The sequence below is a fragment of the Nilaparvata lugens genome, chromosome 3, assembly GCF_014356525.2.
Source record: "Nilaparvata lugens isolate BPH chromosome 3, ASM1435652v1, whole genome shotgun sequence".
NCBI lineage: Eukaryota > Metazoa > Arthropoda > Insecta > Hemiptera > Delphacidae > Nilaparvata > Nilaparvata lugens.
Window position 1 is genome coordinate 721,786 of NC_052506.1, and position 20,104 is coordinate 741,889.

The window sequence follows — 20,104 nt, forward strand, 5'->3', positions numbered from 1 at the left end:
CTCCAATAGAATTGAAATCCTAGAATAATATTATAATGTAATCAAATAATAAGTCTATGAATTTCATACAATGCTTTTGATATCGTGGTGATTCAAGCCAAGCAATTGAACTCTCCAATAGAATTGAAATCCTAGAATAATATTATAATGTCGACTACCAAACAGTTTTAATCATATATTTATGTACGTAGTTACATTACAATATCATATTACCGTTATTCAAATATTCAAATTACATTGAATCTTGATTCCCATTGATTAATTTTTCATACTTTGTAAAATTCGTTGAATTTTCAATAGTATCATTTAATATAAATTAGTGTATAAGCCAGTATATATTGTAACATACATGAATAAAAAACTCTAATCAAACTTAATTTTCATTGTTCAGTAAGAAATGAAGAATATTGAGACATCTTGAGTTCTCAGAATATATAGTGAAACACCCGCACTGGTAATGCATCTTATTATCGGATTCTTCCCTGGAAAATATGATTTATTATTGAAGGAGCAGCTGAAAATAATACTTTTAATCGAAAGTAGCCGACTGGTTTGCCTTGGAACATTATTGAAACTGCCGGCATCTACTGAACAAAACCAAAACTTGTCTTATAACTAGACACAGACGGTATGTGAGTGTAGTATGTCAGACTATGTGAGTGTATGTGTGTATGTATATGTGAGTGTATGAGTATGAAACATACAGTGTGAGTGTATCCACATCCACACTGATTACCGGTTCCTGGAGCATGTTTTAATACTATAGTGAGTTCACGTTATAATGGCAGTATTTGATTAACTGTGGAGTTGCTATCCTTTTCTATCATTCGCCAAAGCAGATAGCACTATCCTTTTCAACCTCTGCAACGTTGCCAGACCGTTTTTCAACAACGAAGAAATATAATTAATCGTCAAAATATTCAATTTCAATCATGAAACTTCATTATTTAATTATAAAAGGATTTACCTTCTTGACGAATAAAATATAATTGATTATTTTTAACAAGAATGAACAGTTGTTGATATTACATCAGATATAACGGTAACAGCTATCCTCTATAAATGGAAGTGGGAAGGCAGAGAATCGGCTACGCTATTCTTCTATCTCACTCCACTGTCATTATAACGTGGACCTCACAATAACGGATTGTACATGTGCGAGTTTTATTTCTATCATAATACTATAGCATACTTTTCTTCTCAGCATTTTAAAATAGATGATATTTTTTTTATTTATTTATTTTCACATTGATGGATTCAATATCATTTTCAATTATATGCATGATTGGGAAAGGCTCAAAGCCCAAAACTGTGCCAAATTTGGATAGAAATATTGTGTTTTTTCATAATTATGATTTGTAATTGTCAATGAAATAAATAATTAACATCAAACAAAAATTGAGACGTAATTGTTTTAAATGCATTTTTTATAATCATATTTTTTGTATTTAAGTTTCATAGATTCGAGTCAATAATAGGGTGAGGGAGCCAATAAGTATCTAGACTACATAGAAAAAGGATAGCATAGGAAGATGTCCCAAGGTATAAGTCGTTTCTGTTCCATATTTCTAGCCTATTTTTTGCTAATTCAAGCCGATTACTGTCGACTACTGTCTATTATTACTGTTCAGGCCGGATGAGAGTGTGAGAACGGCACAGTATGAGAGACTACCAGCGTCACATAGCTCCACAAAAAAAGAACTACTAGGACTATCGGCTTGAGTTAACAGTGAAATTTGAAACATTAACGCCCCATACCTTGGGATAGACTATCTTCTTTTGCCATATTTTCTCTACGATTAAGTCGAGAGTAGGATAGAACAATAAATCATCCCTATAGTTTTATGTGTTGAAAATATGAACGATATACTTACAATAAAGAAGATTCACTGATTAAGACTTGGTACAATTGCCACATTACATTTTACTTTCCTTGCCCTATTATCATAGGGAAGGAAAGTACCTATTGCTTTCCGAAAAAAATTAAGGTACCCCAATTTCTTAATTTCTATACATTTCAAGGTCCCGTGAGTCCAAAAAAGTGGTTTTTGGGTATTGGTCTGTATGTGTGTGTGTGTGTGTGTGTGTGTGTGTGTGTGTGTGTATATGAGTGTATGTGCGTCTGTGTACACGATATCTCATTTCCCCTTCAACGGAATGACATGAAATTTGGAACGTAAGGTCCTTACAATATAAGGATCCGACACGAACAATTTCGATCAAATTCAAGATGGCGGCTAAAATGTAGAAAATGTTGTCAAAAACAGGGTTTTTCGCGATTTTCTCAAAAACGGCTCCAACGATTTTGATTAAATTCATACCTAAAATAGTTATTGATAAGCTCTATCAACTGCCATAAGTCTCATACCTGTAAAAATTTCAGGAGCTCCGCCCCATCAATGCAAAGTTTGATTTTAGATTTTCAATTATCAGGTATCAGATACAATTTAAACAAAAAATTTCGAGTGGAAAAGATTGAGCATGAAAATCTCTACAATTAATGTCCTGCAACATTTTCACCTAAAATTGAAAAAGCTCGAAATTCGAGAAAATGTGATTAGCCAATTACAAACTGTTGGCAACCGTTGATTCTATTAAATCATCCACTATGGAGAGATAGCAGACCTCGTATGTCTCCAGCGTTATTGTCCTGTCACCAGCTGGCTCAGATCTTTGTTCATAAGTAGACTTGAGATGCGCGAGAACACTAGCGTCAGGTGATCAATTCTCATAACGGCAAGGAAAGTTGTGTGAGTGCGCCACACCAGATTTTTTATGTTTGCTATTTTATAAGATTAGTGTGAAATGATATCCATCCAGTTGACAAATCGATGACGTGTCATTTCTCTGGGAATAACAGCTGTCACTTGTGGCTATACAAAATGGCTGATAGCCTACTTTGTATAAAATAGCAAGAAGGTCACCTGAGATTTTAGCATGAATTAGCCAGAAAATGATAAATCCGGTTATCTTCTGGGCCTTCCAAGAGAAATGATCAATATCTCAATGGAGAATGTTATTTTTGAAACCAAATGTTTAGTTGGACAAATCCTATTATATTAAGCGAGCAATTTCTGTATTTATAATATGGTTATGTATGTCCAACGGATCTCGAAAACGGCTCTAACGATTTTCACGAAATTTGGAACATAATAGGTTTATGATATAAAAATTCGATTGCACTAGGTCTCATCCCCTGGAAAACTCGCTGAAGGACATGAAAAGGATAATAATTATTCATCCTTGAAAAAACACATGATAATTTTGTCGTCTGTTGATAACGGAAGATGAGAGTGCCTGTGTGGGAGAGAGACAGAATTATGTCCAGCTGTTGAATCAATCAGCTTATCTCACGAGAGATAATATCTAAAAATTTTAATCGACTTGATCAAAATAATCTGATTTGTTGACATGACATGGTATATCATTCTAGATTAGATTATATCATAATTTTCAAAGTTAATCATTATTTTACAGTTTTAAGTCATTAGTGAGTGTTATTTTGTTATTCAATTCGGTTTGTAAACAATCTAAATTAAAAATTTTCTGTTTGGACTGAAAATTGGACCTGAATTCAAGTGTATGGAACATAACCTACTTCTTGGACTATTTATAGTGTATAAATAAAAATTCATTCGGGGAAGAAACAGTTTTGGGCTGTGCCTGTTAGTCCTTCCCCAATCATTTTAAATAAGTGTGTTCTGTTTATCAATAAATAAATAACGAGCGAAACTCGGTGCCCCGATATTTACTATTACATGTCCGTCATCAATGGAGATATGTTTTCTACTACCTATTTCGTTTAACCATACGTTATCACATTTTCTATTTTTTACCAAGAGGTAACCCGTGGTCCTCAAGGGTCTAGTTGAAAACTTGACAAACTGGACCTACTGGGATCTTGAATTTCAAATATGCCTATAACCATCCTTGATAAATTCAGTATCTATCGGCAAATAATTTAATAACGCCTTCAATATTCTGAACGCAACACGTCTTACACAAATTCCCAAATACTAACCTGTAGTACAGATTAGTATCAACACGAAGAAAATCACTTCTTCTTTATTTGGGAAGAACGAGATCTCCTGAATTTGAAAAGATAAATTTTATTTTCCCATATCTGAGAATAACTAGGAACTTCTCCTCAATCTGAGAAGAATAACTTCCCCGAATCTGAGAAGAAAACAGATCTTCTCCTGTATCTGAGATAAACAATGTACCGGTACTTCTCCTTTATTTGGGAAGAACGATATCTCCTGAATTTGAAAAGATAAATTTTATTTTCCCATATCTGAGAATAACTAGGAACTTCTCCTCAATCTGAGAAGAATAACTTCCCCGAATCTGAGAAGAAAACAGGTCTTCTCCTGTATCTGAGATAAACAATGTACCGGTACTTCTCCTTTTTGTGACTAGCAGGTAACCCGTGCTCCGCAAGGAACCACTTGAAAACTTGACGTACTGAAATCTTGAAGAATTTAAAATAGGCCTACAACCATCCTCGGTAAATTGAGAATTTATATGGAAAATTTCAACTTAATCAGTCCAGTGGTTGAGACGTGATAATGCGTCATTCGTGAATTTCCTATCCCGTACGTGTACAAGCCAATTCTTTCCTTTAGATTATACTAGTAGCTCTGTGAACAGTAGACCTCGCGCTCAGTAAGTTACATTGACCTGTTGTTATGTTTTCTCAAAAATTAATAAATAATTTATCAATTTAAAATGTCTAGAAAAAATCCTAAATAAACATAGAGCTTTCTGTCCTATCGTACCGTGACGTGTCGTCCCGGAATGTGAGTGTGAGCGCTGTTATCAGGTCTGGCTGCAACTGTCTACAACGTTGATGGAAAGATACATTTTCAAGATGTTCGATGTTTTTGAACGGGTAGTATTATAGTCAACTGTCTACTAACGTTGATGGAAAGATACATTTTCAAGATGTTCGATGTTTTTGAACGGGTAGTATTATAGTCCACTAAACAGCTGATTTATGATGAATAATTCTATAGTCTGATTTTTACTCTAATATTGGCGTATGAAGGAGGCTCCTTTTTCCCTTTATTATCCTTGAAATGCAAAATTTCCAAAACCTTGTATATACGTCGACGCGCAATTTAAAAAGGAAAATACTTGTCAAATTTCATGAAAATCTATTACCGCGTTTCGCCGTAAATGCGCAACACATAAACATATAAACATTTAAACATTAAGATATATGCCAAACCGTCAACTTGAATCTTAGACCTCACTTCGCTCGGTCAATTATAGAAGAGGTTTTTTTCTTGAATCTGTTCAAGCAAACTTTTCCTGTGGCTATGGGTATGGATAAAGTATTGGGACTATTCAGCACCCCAATGCACAATTCTAGGACTTATGCAAGCATCATCCTCAGCTATGACAATCCACTTTCCCGGTTATTGTTGTCTCATCGTTCAGAGTGGATGGAATCCGTACAGTACTATGACAATCCACTATTTGCCAAGGATTCTGATGTCTACAGCTGAAATGTCAAAAACGAACATTATTCAACGTAATTCATGAATATTCATGACTTATTCATTACTGAACTCATGCCAAAGTAACGGTAAAGTCGTGTCTTCGCTTGATTTAATCGTTAAATCATTTATAAGGCAATTCACATTCCAATTTTGAATGAGCCGTAAGAGCTAAACGTAAGCTAAAAACTAATCTAACCTATTCGAAGGCAGGATAAAATACATTATCCTCAACAATTGATTCTCCAATATTTTATTTAGTGAGGTACACGTTATAATGGCAGTGGAGAAAGATAGCATCATTAACGATTCCCTGCCTTCCCACTGCCTTCCATGGAAGATTGTTGATACAGGTTTATCTGATGTATAATATTAACTGCTAATTAAAAATAATCAATTATATTTTATTCCTCATTGAAAATATATTTTCCTACAGATACCCTGAAAAGTGACCATTTCTGCACTGATTGCAGGCCACAAAGAATCACTTTTCCGCACTAGTGCGCAAAGTGAGTACTTTGCGTACTCCAGATTTGCAGCATGACAACGCAAAATAGTTAGTAGGTTATTATGGAGCACCAGTGCAGCAAAATCAAAATTAAGTTGGTAACTGTGACTGTGGGTCTAGCACGTTATAAGAGTCTTGAGGTGGTGGACAACAGTGGATGACAGCGACAGCCGCCCCGCCATTCAAACACACAACATACTACATTCTATTTAAAATAAATTAAGGTTTTTATTAATAACAGCATCACAAACACAAACATTTGATGCATTTCAGGCAATTTCACCCATAATTACCCACTTTTCATATTCAATGGTAACTGTAGGAAAAATTTAATGTGAAATACGTGCGCAAAGTTCCTCTGCTGCACTCAACAAACCATTCCGCCCTTGCCTACGGCTCGGGCGTAAACGTTTCTTTCGGTGCAGCAAACTGTCACTTTGCGCACTAGTTGCACAAATAACTATTTCAATGATTAAATAATACGTTTTCATAACTAATATTGAATGTTTTGTTAAGTAATTATGTTTCTACATTTTTTAAAAATCTGGTGTGGCGCACTCACACAACTTTCCTTGCCGTTATGAAAATTGATCACCTGACGCTAGTGTACACGCGCATCTCAAGTCTACTATTCAAAGATTTTAGCCAGCTGGTGACAGGACAATAACCAATAACGGGGGAGACACACAAGGTCTGGTATATCTTCATAGTGAATAATTTAATAGAATCAACTGTTGCCAACAGTTTGCAATTAAATAATCACATTTTCTCGAATATCAAGCTTATTTTCAATTTTAGGTGAAAATGTTACTCAACATCAATTGTAGAGATTTTCATGCTCAATCTTTTTCACTTGGATTTTTTTGTTTTAATTGTATTTGAAGCCTGATAATTGGGAATCTAGAATCAAACTTTGCACAGATGAGGAGAAGCTCTTGAAATTTTTACAGATATGAGACTTGTGGCAGTTGATAGAGCTTATCAATGTCTATTTTAGGTATGGATTTGATCAAAATCGTTGGAGCCGTTTTTGAAAAAATCGCGAAAAACCCTGTTTTTGACAACATTTTTGCCATTTTAGCCGCCATATTGAATTGCATTTGATCGAAATTGTTCGTATCGGATCCTTATATTGTAAGGACCATACGTTCCAAATTTCAAGTCATTCCGTTAATTGGGTGATGAGATATCGTGTACACACACACACACACACACACACACACACACACACACACACACACACACACACACACACACACACACACACACACACACATACAGACCAATACCAAAAACCACTTTTTTGGACTCAGGAGACCTTGAAACGTATAGAAATTTAGAAATGTTGGTACCTTAATTTTTTTCGGAAAGCAATACTTTCCTTACCTATGGTAATAGGGCAAGGAAAGTAAAAACGATATGGCCATGTTGAGGAGCTAGAAAAGGATATCGCTAACTGATTTGTTGAATGATAGACAAGGATAGCAACACCAATGTTGATAAAATTCTGCCATTATAACGTGGACTTCACTATATTGCCTTGATACACTATCATCAACTACTGAAGGATAAGAGTATATCCTGAATTGAATAAGGAGATCAAATATACATTATATCCGGGATTCAAATCCCAGAAAACAATCGTCCAATACTTTTCCTTCTCCTGGATTTAGTTCCATGAATAGTTCAACTATTATTTTTATACTAGCAGGTAACCCGTGCTCCGCAAGGTTCTAATTAAAAACTTGACAAACTGAAAACTTGACCTACTGAAATCTTGAATAATTTAAAATAGGCCTATAACCACCCTCGGTAAATTGAGAATCTACATTCAAAATTTCAAGTTATTCAATCCAGTAGTTTAGATGTGATGATGTGTCATTCATGAATCTCCTATCCCGTACGTGTATAAGCCGATTCTTTCCTTTATTGACCGAGCGAAGTGAGTTCTAAAGCTGCGTACACATATTCGCGCTTTCAACCAGCACCGAGCACGCTCCTCCCTCGTACCGCCCTCGTACTGCCCTCGTACCACCATCGAACCACAGTCGCACCGCCCACGCACCCATCATGAACGTTATGGAAGATGTTAGATCTTCTCGCGTTCCCCGGTCGAACCACTGTTGCTCTCCGGTCGATCATCAATCGCTCTGCTGCAGTGACGTTCGGTTGCGGAGCAGAGCGAAAGTCTGTACGCACCTTTAGATTAAAGTCGACGGTTTGACATTTCTCTTAATGTTTGAATGTTCAAATTTTTAAATGTTTAAATGTTTATAATGTTGCGCATTTACGGTGAAACGCGGTAATAGATTTTCATGAAATTTGACAGGTATGTTCCTTTTTTAATTACGCGTCGATGTATATACAAGGTTTTTGGAAATTTTGCATTTCAAGGATAATATAAAAGGAAAAAGGAGCCTCCTTCATACGCCAATATTAGAGTAGAAATCAGACTATAGAATTATTCATCATAAATCAGCTGACAAGTGATTACACAGATGTGTGGAGAAGCCACACATTGCTGTATTTCCATAAGCTCATTATAGTTTCAATCAGGTACTTGTGGATGAGAATACTGCGTATGGTCTACTGTTCACAGAACTACTAGTTATATCATAGATATTGAACCTAGTAAACAATTCTCCAATAATTCTCCTATTCCTGGATGAATACTTCCAAATATTTATGCCAAAATTCAAATCGACAGCTAGAGTTTCTCTCCCTGGCAATGATTGAGCAGTTTCTCCGATAAATTGGCCAATGAAATTTCTTTATTTTGAAGCATTAAAGTCACACGTCACTTTTGACCAATAAGATTTCCTTGAAGCATTAAAGTCACGTCACTTTTTGGACTTGGCTCTGAATATTGTGTATTTCGTTGTGTGTGTTATATAACCACTTTTGAGCATCGGTATGGTATGTAGTTACAGTATATATAGTGGCTGAAAACAAGCCAGTCAGAAATGTGAAAGGTAATTGGCGCCTTACTGTATTTTTGCTAGCAATCTTTGCTAATATAATGATATTTCACGATCATGCCATTGTTCAATTCACCTCTACATCTGAATGTCAACTATTGACAAATAAACGTATATTTAAATTACTGTAAAACTGCATATATATATTGGCTGAAATTGCATCTATAATGTTTTGTAGAGAATGTATGTTTCTGAAATAATTATTCCTTTATTTATTCATCAGTGATTTTATTGAGATGGAATAAAGCTAAGGTTCATGCTAAGAGCTGAATGTCAGCTGTAGACAAATGAACGTATATTTAAATTACTGGAATACTGAAAACATTGGCTATTTTAGCCATTATAATATTGGGATTTTGTAGAGACTGCATGTATCTGGAATTATTCCTTCTATCAATTTATTAGTAATAGGCCTATTATTGATATGGCATAGATGAGATGCTAAAGAGCTGAAAGTCATATACAGTATTATTATTAGTTATTACTATAGGTATTGAAATAAAATTCATAGTAATAGAGTTTATATAGAAGATAAGAAGAAAGAGGAGGTGGGGAAGGGGTGAAAAGGACGAGGAGGAGAAGAAGGAGGGAAGGAGAAGGCAGAAGAAGAGGATGAGGTGTGGGAGGTTGAAGGATGAGGAGAAGTAACAGACGGAAGAGGAGAAGCAGGAAAAGAAGGAGAAGGAAAAGGACCAGAAGGAGGAGATGAAGGAGAAGGAGGAGAAGGAGGAGAAGGAGGAGAAGGAGGAGAAGGAGGAGAAGGAGGAGAAGGAGGAGAAGGAGGAGAAGGAGGAGAAGGAGGAGAAGGAGGAGAAGGAGGAGAAGGAGGAGAAGGAGGAGAAGGAGGATAAGAAGTAGGAAAGGAGGAAGGAGAGGAGTTGGAGTAGAAGGAAAGGAAAAAGAAGGAGCGGAAGAACGATGAAAAGGAGGAGTAGGACAATAAGGAGAAGAAGGAAAAGGAGTGGGAGGAGGAGAATAAGGAGTAAGGAAGGAGGAAGGAAGGGATTGGAGGAGAATGAAGAGGAGAAAGAAAGAGGAGAAGGTTGGGAAGACTGATGAGGATGTTGTAGGATGAGGAAAAGGAGGAGGAGGATGTGAAGGAGGCTTGGGATTGGGATGAGGAGGAAGAAACAGAAGTAAAAGAAGAAGGGGAGAAGAAACAGAAGTAAAAGAATGATGGATAACGGATCTATGTCAAGGTCACGTGAGCAATAAGATCGAAACTAGAACAATGATAATCTGCTAAGCCTGACTTAGTCACCTACCCACTCACAAACTCTAATTTTTAATTCTTCATCATTGGATTTCCCTCCAATTTGTCGTTTACTGTTCCTTTTTCAGCGTCTAAAGCTGCGTTTACACCAAAGTTATTAACAAACTCTTAATAACTTAATACTTATAGATTTAACAAGTCTTATCATTCACATGATGAACATATGTGTTTGTCAAGCTCCGTCCAATCTAATAGAATCTATAAGGATGGAAAAATAAACATTTTGTTAATAAATTTGGTGTAAACTCAGCTCAACTGTACTTAATTTCAGCTAAAGACCGGTTTCCGAGCTCGGGATTTAGCTAAGTTCTAGACTTTAAACATCTGTAGTCAGAAAATTGGCTTTCCGAAACGAGGCGTAGTTGCAGTTTTTATGATAATCTTTATTTTCTCATTTCTATAATAGGGAACGTTTTTTCTTGACGAATTGAAACATTCCTAAATAATTCAAAATAGCTGAAACTTTACACTACTTTCTCTCTATTTTATTCTGTGTTCAATTTTCTAGTTTTTCAAAATTAAATTTAGGCGACTACGGCCCGTTTCGGAAAGCCAATTTTCTGACTGCAGCTGCTTAAAGTCTAGAACTTAGCTAAATCCCGAGCTCGGAAACCGGGCCTCAGCTAAAAGCATTGGTTAGGACGTGAGTTTTTTTTAATACTACCATAGAAAAAAGATAGCATGAGAAGATATCCCGTCGTTTATGTTGCAAATTTAAAGCCGATTTCATGTTAACTCAAGCCGATATACTGTCGACTACTGTCTATTATTACTGTTTTGGCCGAGTGAGAGTGCAATAATGGCACAGTATTAGAGTATTGACAGTGTGAGAGACTACCAGCGTCAAATAGCTTCATGAAAAAGAACTTCTAGGACTAAAGGCTTGAGTTAACACTGAAATTTGCAACATGAACGCCCTATACTATGGGATATCTTCTTATATGCTATATTTTCTCTATATGGTATCACCATAAATTATACAGTATCACCACACAAGATACAGTATCAACACAATATGATACAGTATCACCACACAAGATACAGTATCAACACAATATGATACAGTATCATCACAGCAACAGCATGGGATATCCTCGTATGCCATCTTTTTTCTATGATACTACCAAGCAAATGATTGGCAGATCAAGCTCGTTCGACCAATCAAGTGAGACGAAAATTTTGACCAATCAAGAAATGGGAACTGCAATGTGATCCATAAATTAGGTAGCTAATAGGAAATTCTATCATTTGTGTTTTTAGGAATAGAATCTCCTCCAAAAATATTCAACCATCTATAGTAAGGTCCAAGTTTTAATGGCAAGATAGGAGAACAACGTTGTCGATTCTCTGCGTGGCCACTGCCATAGATTAAATGAATAATGCTGATAAATAAATAATATTTCTTTACTTTATGCCACTGCCTTCTATAAGAAATAGCTGATTCCGGTATATCTGATGTAATGTTAACTGTTCATTCTTGTTTAAAAATAGCAATAATATTTCATTCGTCAGGGGAGGAATAGGAGAAGGATGAGGAGGAGTAGGAGGAGGAGGAGGAGGAGGAGGAGGAGGAGGAGGGGCAGGAGGAGGAAGAGGAGGAGGAGGAGAAATACATGAAACTCTATTATGTGAGCAATTTACAATTCTCTCTGCAAAATCATCTTGAATAATAAATGTAAACACAGTTACTTAGAAAATCACAGTTTGGGCGAAACCCTGTTTTTATTACCTGAATTGTATGAATAAAAATAAAAATAATAAAAAGTATGTGCTATGATTATCTCCGATCATCTCTCAGGTGTCAAGGCTAATTCGTTGACATTCTCTGTTTGATACCCCTGGCAAAGGTAATTTTACCCAGCAAAAATATGTTATATCTCATATTAAAAATGTGATTACTGTAGATAGGTATCTTCTCGTTTATATACAGAAACATAATATTATTGTGATCTCAGTAATTTATTGTTATTAACATCTTGTATAATTGTGAAATTTTATTTCTATTTTACTACATTTTGCTTAGGTTTTTTGTTTTGCAATTATATGAACACCAGAAAAAGATATTCTACAAGGTGAAGAAATGTGTATTTAGTTATACATTGTGTCATTTTTATTGGAGAAGCAGCTAGTCTATGTCTAGTAATTTGATACTCCACTATCCACACACTTTATTATATTTAAGTGGTCATATCTCCTGAACGGGAGAGAATTTGCCTGATCCGTTTGCAGACGCATTAAGAAGGCAGTGTTGATAATTATTTTAATCGTCCCGAAAAAATGAGTAAAATAATGTACTGACCAATTTGCGTTTTTCTTTATGGTATCACCATAAATTATACAGTATCACCACACATGATACAGTATCAAAACAATATGATACAGTATCATCTCAACTTGTTACACAACACCATGGAATATCTTCTTATGCTTTCTTTTCTCTATACTTTCATCATGAATGATACAGTATCACCACACATGATACAGTATTAACACAATATGAAACAATATCATCTCAACTTGTTACACAACACCATGGGATATCTTCTTATGCTATCTTTTATCTATGGTGATATGCACTTCATTCTACCGTCAGTATTTCTTATACAGGGTAACACATGGAAAATTGAGAAAATCCATGGACTAACCATCGTGCATTTTGGAACAGTAGAGAAAGTTTCTCAGATTTGACTGAGATTTGCACCATAGATGAAGCTTACCTGAGAAATGTCGAAGCCAAATTTGGCACCTCCAGCTACCATACAGGGTGAGTTATGCAGCTTCAAACAAAAAATTTGAAATTTTTCAACTGGTCATATCTCCTGAACGGTAATAGTACTTTACGTCACAAGTCCGGTAACGATAATTTACCGCATAAGTATGATTGTTTCTGCCCTCAACTACGTTTCGGGCAGAATTATCATACGAATGCGGTAAATACGTTACCGTACAAGTTACGTACAATATTTTCTGTCATATTTATCTGAGAAAGAATAATATTGCTGAGAAACAGAAACCATTACCTGCTTATGCTTGAGTTACTGCATTTTATAAACAATGTTTATGTCATGACCTAGCCCGTAGCGCCTAGTTCATAACAGACAGACCCTTCGAGCTCAAATAAAATAATAAAGGCCTATATTATAAGATTTCAGATGAGCTCTTATAACTTGAAACTTCTTAGATGAGTTATTGAATTATTTGAGTTATTATATTAACATAGGACTATATTAACTATAGAACTAGGAAACATACTCGACTGTAAAGAAAACATATGATCTCTTTACAGTATAGTATGCTGTAATGAAAATCACATGTTTTCTTGTTCTGCAAACAGCTGTTTACCGGCTTGATTCAATGCATGGAAAACAGCTGCAATTGAGTAAGTATGACAAAAATAATTTTTAAAATTCGATACCAGATTCGTGTTTCTCGCATCAAAGAGCATAAGGTCACGAAGTTTGAGCAATTTTTATATTCCACAAAAAATTGAGAAAAACCATGGACAATACCTGGACATATTGCATCGTGCATTTTGGAACAGTAGAAAAAGTTTCTCAGATTTGGCTGAAATTTGCACGAGACGAGACAGGACAGGACAGGACAGGACAGGACAGGACAGGACAGGACAGGACAGGACAGGACAGGACAGGACAGAACAGGACAGGACAGGACAGGACAGGAAAGGACAGGACAGGCCAGAACAAGACAGGACAGGACAGAAAAGGACAGGACAGGACAGGACAGGACAGGACAGGACAGGACAAGACAGGACAGGAAAGGACAGGACAGGACAGAACAAGACAGGACAGGACAGGACAGGAAAGGACAGGACAGGACAGGACAGGACAGGACAGGACAGGACAGGACAGGACAGGACAGGACAGAAAAGGACAGGACAGGACAGGACAGGACAGGACAGAACAGAACAGGACATGACAGGACAGGACAGGACAGGACAGGACATAACAGGACAGGACAGGACAATGTTTCATGGCGTTTTTAAAAGTTGCCGTTTTTCTGTGTCACTCTGTAGATAAAATGGATGCTCACCATTGAACCAGTGCCAACAGCTTGAAGCGATCCTGACTGACTATAGAGTAATGAATAGCAAAACTACAGTATAAGTTCATCCTAGTCACGACAGTTAATTGACTTCCTGGTTTCACACAAAATTAAAATGGCGACTGGTTGCCTAATACTAGTCACTGCTCTCCATACAATTAGGCAGCACTCAATTAAAATCTAATCACCCGTTAATTTAATCGCAAATTGAAATAATTGCCAATTGGGAAGTTGAGGTAGGGTGTCACCATATTGCAGTGCTCAAATGATTATAATTGCTATGAATTGATAATTGTAAAGCTACAGTGATGTCCACGTTATAATGGCAGTGGAGAAAGATAGTAGAACAACGTTGCCGATCCTCTGTCTTCTATAGACGGTAGCTGATACAGGTTTATTGATGTAATATTTATTTATTTATTTGAACAAAGAAAAACAAGTGAGTTACAAAGATATACATTGTAACAATTACTTTTTTGTATGGTTATCTAGTGCAGCAGAACAGCTTAGAGATTGCCTTAGTATGCTGCTCACGTCAGGATGACGTCATAGCTGAGTTGAAGTTCAGTCGAACTTTTAACTATTCATTCTTGTTTAAAATAATCAATTATATTTTATCAAGCAATAAATTATATTTTTCAATAATTTAATAATGAATCTCCGTAATCAAGATGAAATATTTTGTTGATCAATTATTAATTCTACATTGTTAAGAGATGAACTGGCAACAGAGCAAAGCGAGAAAGAGATAACGAAATCCGCTTTGTTGAATGATAGACAAGGATAGCAATAGCATTGCTAATCAAACACTGTCATTATAACGTGGACCTCACTATAGTACTATTAGGCTATTGGACTGTAGTTAATTGATATTACAAGCATTAATATTATTGTCTGAAGAGTTTGCTTCTGGTTTTGAGCATTATGATCTTAAATAATTATTTGTTTGTTCACCATGATCCCATTTGAACCTAAACACTCTGCAAGTTCCTCATTCTATTGTACACCTCCACCTCTTTCTTCTTTGTCGCCACTTCTTCCTCTTCTTTCACCTCCTCCCACTATTTCTACTCCTCCTCCTCATCCTCCTCCTCCTCCTCCTCCTCCTCCTCCTTCATCTCATTTTCGTCCTAGTACTTTATTTTTTTGTCTCTCTTTCTCATTTTTATTGGGTGAATGATTTGAGAAGTCTTGCTGCCATTTAGAATAATTATATGATGCGCTAAGGTCTGATGATGAATTTTTCTTTTCTAAAATTGGTAGCTTTCATTCGGAGCGATTGAATGCATAGGGAGTATCAATAAGATGTTGTCCGAAATAATTTAGAACTGATTCGAGAAATCAGCTTATCAAAAAATTGATATGATATGATACAGATAAACTACCAACTCTGGCTGACGGCATGTGCCATGCCAATTGAATTTTTGTTATTGCTTTGGAATTGGAATTGTGCTTTTTGTTATGAGTATCAATAAATTCTCTATCTATCTATCTAGCTGGCTATCTCTCAATCTATCTATCTATCGTCCTAGTACAAATCTAATCAAATCAAATCAAATTTATTCTCTTCAAAATATACACTTTACAAAATTTATGCATATTGCACAGCACAACATGAAATACAGTACTACTACAACATAACATAAAATTCATAAGCATAGCATAATAAAGACTATAGTAACAGTAGTAACAATTTGTTGCTCTGTACAAAATACAGAATATGACAGCAATGAGAAATACCCTTACATAGGCTATTGCCTGTGAGTAAGGGTGAATCTGGATTGAATGATTAAGATGAAACTTGTATGAGAACTTAACAGATAAGGATAGTAAAGAAATAAAGAGATTTGAAATTTAGTTTATGAAAAATAGAATTTACCGGAGCTTGAGAACGTCCACTAGTTAGTAGCCTACTTGCTTCATCTAGAATAAGTTTTGGGTATAAAACTCTATAACCTATAAACTGAGCTAATGATATTTTCGGTTCCATCCCTACCTATTTCGCTTAGCCAAAGATTCACAATTTTTTTGTACACAAGTACAAAGTGAGTACTCTCACTCCATTATCTTTCTCTCGATCTTCTTCTCTTAAAGATGGAAAAGAAGAAATAGAAGTGGAGGAAGAAGACAAAAAAATAGGAGTGGAGGAATAAGAAGGAAAAACAGGATAAGAAGAAGAAGAAATAGAAGTGGAAGAAGACGGCAGGATTCGGATGTGGAGGAAAGCCATCCACTGCAAGGATAAGATGGGAGAAAGAATGGAAGGATAAGAAGAAGAAAAATATGATGGAGGAAGAGAAGGAAAATATGAAGTAGAAGAAGAAGAAGAGGATGTAGATAGGGGAGTGATAAATAAAAACAAAAACAGAAGTAGAAGATGAAAACATTATTTGCTGCTATGTCTGTATTTATGTGCACTGAATGTGACAATAATGAAGAAGCTTTTTTTGGAATAAAATAGAAGTAGATGTAGAAGAAAAGGATGATGAAGAAGAAGAAGAAGAAGGAGAAGGAGAAGAAGAGGAAGAAGAAAAAGAAGACAGAACCAATGAAAAAGGAGAGTGGATATGGCTTGGTGGCGGCGTTGAAAAGGAAAGTGGTTACCTGGAAGAGGATGAAGAAGGAGAAGAAGTAAAGAAGGAGGAGGAGGAGAAGGAGGAGAAAGAGATGGAATGGTGTGGTAGGGAGTGTCTAGAGAGGTGACCAACAACTGGAGTTTAGTTCCTCAGCAGAGAAGTTGCAGTCTAAAAGCACAACTCAGCCCAACTAGTCAGAAGAAGGTGCGCTTAATCGAGAGTTAAGTTCTAAGTTCACCTCGATCCAAGTTCTAAGTTCGGTTGCGGGCATCGACTTACGAGAACTTACATTCACACCGGTAAGTCCACAAAATTAATACTCAATCCCACTTCTGTTAAATTTTAACTGTGATTAAGTGAATAGGGCTTAACCCTGTGGTACTTTTCTGAAAGCTGTGTTGTGTTGAATGGTTAAAGACGTCTTCTGGTTTGACACCAGTCTGTTAAATTTTAACTACGATTAAGTGTTAATCAAAGACGTCTTTGATGCTTCAAATAGGTTCTACCAACATTATAGTGAGGTCCACGTTATAATGACAGTGGAGGAAGATAGGAGAACAGCATTTCCGAGTGTCTGCCTTGCCACTGCCTTCTATTGGTGATAGCTAATACCAGTATATCTCATGTAATATTTACTGCTCATACTTGTTTACAATAATCAATTATATTTTATTCGTCAAGGAAATATGTTTTTAAATGATTGAATAATACATCTCCATAATCGAGGTCAAAATGTTATTCAATTATATTCAACTGTCATTTTTCACCGTTAAAATTTAACAAACTTTAGTGCAACCAGGCTTCAAAATCCATCAATTACTATATTTATACTTTTTCCAGCTGAAAGTTCAGATTTGAAGAGTGAGCACATTTTTATATTCACGAAAAAACAATTGCAAAACTAGCGTAGATTTGTCAAACTTATACTATTATGGTTTAAGGATGCACTGAAGAAAATACTGTATTATTTTTATAAAATGGCGAATAAGCTGAATTGAATTAAAAATGTCATCCACTGCGTGGCCATAATATCGGATTTTTTCCTGAGGATGATGCCCGTATGAGCTCTAGACTTGTGGGTGGGTAATGAAACGGATGATGATTAGATTAAATTAGATTAGAGTTCTTTATTCATGCAAATTATAATAGATTTTGGCTCATACACTAATCTATAGGACAGAATTGGCTTATACACGTACGGGAGAGGAAATCCACGGATAACGCACCATCACGTCTCAACTACTCAACTGGTTAACTTGAAATTTTGCATATAGATTCTTAATTAACCGAGGATGGTTATAGACCTATTTCAAATCTTCAATATTTCAGTAGGTCAAGTTCAATATTAGACCCTCGCGGAGCACTGGTTACCACAGGCTAGTTCACAATAAATGACAGTGTAGCTGTATTCAACAAATTTTACAAAGTATGAAAAATTATTAATTACAAAGGAGATTGAATGCAATTTAAATATCAATAATAAAAAATTGTAATCGGAGGTGTTTCAACAAATTATTGTCGACACTCTGAAGAGAATATAAAATATTATCCTTCCCATCAACACACGACCTAGAAGTAGAGAAATAGATAGGTAGATAGAGAAGGAAGAGGAATAATAAAAAGGAGTAGGAGAAGGAGAAGGTTGAGAGGAATATAGAATAAAAGCTTCCTTCCCACCAACACACGACCGGATGATTAGAGATGAGTGAATCTAGGTGTGTTCCGAACCACCAGGAACCGATTTTCAAACCGTATTTAGAGGAGTTTGGCTCTCATAGTGGTCACCCCCACAACATTCAGGCGCATATATGGAGCTTAACTTATGTTATGGATAACTTATCAGCGCAACCACGGATTGATCTAATGAATATTCTTAATATTACACTACCGGTACAAGCTTGTTCATTAAAGAACAACTTGTGCGCCGGCAGTGAGTTCGAACATCCAAGATAAAAATGTCGAAAGAAAAAGAAAAACAGACCTTACTAAAAACAACTAAACCAAATGAAACTACGAAAAACTAGGTCTTGAATGAACTTGAATTAATGAGAAATTGAAGATTTTCTTCAGAGTTTATCAACTGGAATCTTCTAGGTCCTAAATGAACCAGAATATTGAGACAAGATACAGACATGTACTCAGGGATGAAACACATCGTACAGCTTTATATGCGAAAGGGGTAACCAGCGTATGTATTCATCTATTCAATGTATTGCCAACACATTTAACGTGTCTAACACTTCTTGGAAAACTGAGAGTTCAGTTGAAGACAGAACTGGAAGGACAGTGCTTTTATTCGATTCGGGAGTTTTTCAGTTGCTTTAGTTCACGGCGATTTTTCGTAGACCTTTGAGAGTATATGTTACAATCTGATTTATAAATGCACAATTTAAGTTGAATAATTTAAATGATTGACAAGTCCTTATACCCCTTTGAGAGGAGGTCAGTGGCTGCTAAATTATCTATCCATCTATCTATCTATTGATGAGAAATTGAAGATTTTCTTCAGAAAATTGGTGATGGATCAATTAATTATGGAAAATTTAAGATTTTCTCCAGAAAATTGGGGAAGGACCATCATGATTGATGGAAAATTGAAGATTTTCTTCAGAATTTATCAACTGGAATCTTGTAGGTCCTAAATAAACTGAATATTGATGAGAAATTGAAGATTTTCTTCAGAAAATTGGGGATGGATCAATTAATTATGAAAAATTGAATATTTTCTTCAGAATTTATCGGTTAGAATCTCTAATCTGATAAAAACAAGGCGCCAGCGTTACCTTGAATCCTTGTTTTTGGTTGTTGGTGGGGGCAGGAGAGAGAGGTGGTATATGTGAGAGAGTGAGAGAGTGACCGTGTGAGAGGGGGTAACTTTCAAAAGCAAATTCCACAAACACAATTTCACATTAGTTGAAGGGTGTGCGTTTCAATTAAATCAATTGTTGGTTATATAAGAGAGGTTATGGTTGCCTTACGAATAATGTAGGCCATAGTTGGCATTCTTTCGGCCACACCCTCTAGATATTACTGTGCGAGAGTGAGAGAGAGGCCGGATCAGATCTCTCTTTCTCTCAAGTTGCAAGCAATATTGTTGAAAGCGATAAGAGACAAGAATAGGTTTGCATCTCGCTGCAAACGATTTCGTTACATTGTTTTGTTGTTCAATTCTATTCATTCTAATCATTCATTCATTCACTGATTCA

At 35.9% G+C, this 20,104-nt stretch overlaps 1 protein-coding gene across 2 annotated transcripts in view; it reads left to right on the forward strand.

The window, feature by feature from the left end:
• The first annotated feature begins 17,004 nt into the window (after positions 1-17,004).
• The window catches only part of LOC120350154, a 54,200-nt gene continuing 51,100 nt past the window's right edge, over positions 17,005-20,104 (forward strand). Inside the window, exon 1 of one of the 2 annotated variants that reach the window (XM_039422574.1) lies at positions 17,005-17,197. The gene's annotated coding sequence lies outside the window, so the exon portion shown is untranslated. The remainder of the gene's footprint in view (positions 17,198-20,104) is intronic. The other variant, XM_039422575.1, reaches the window with a different exon arrangement.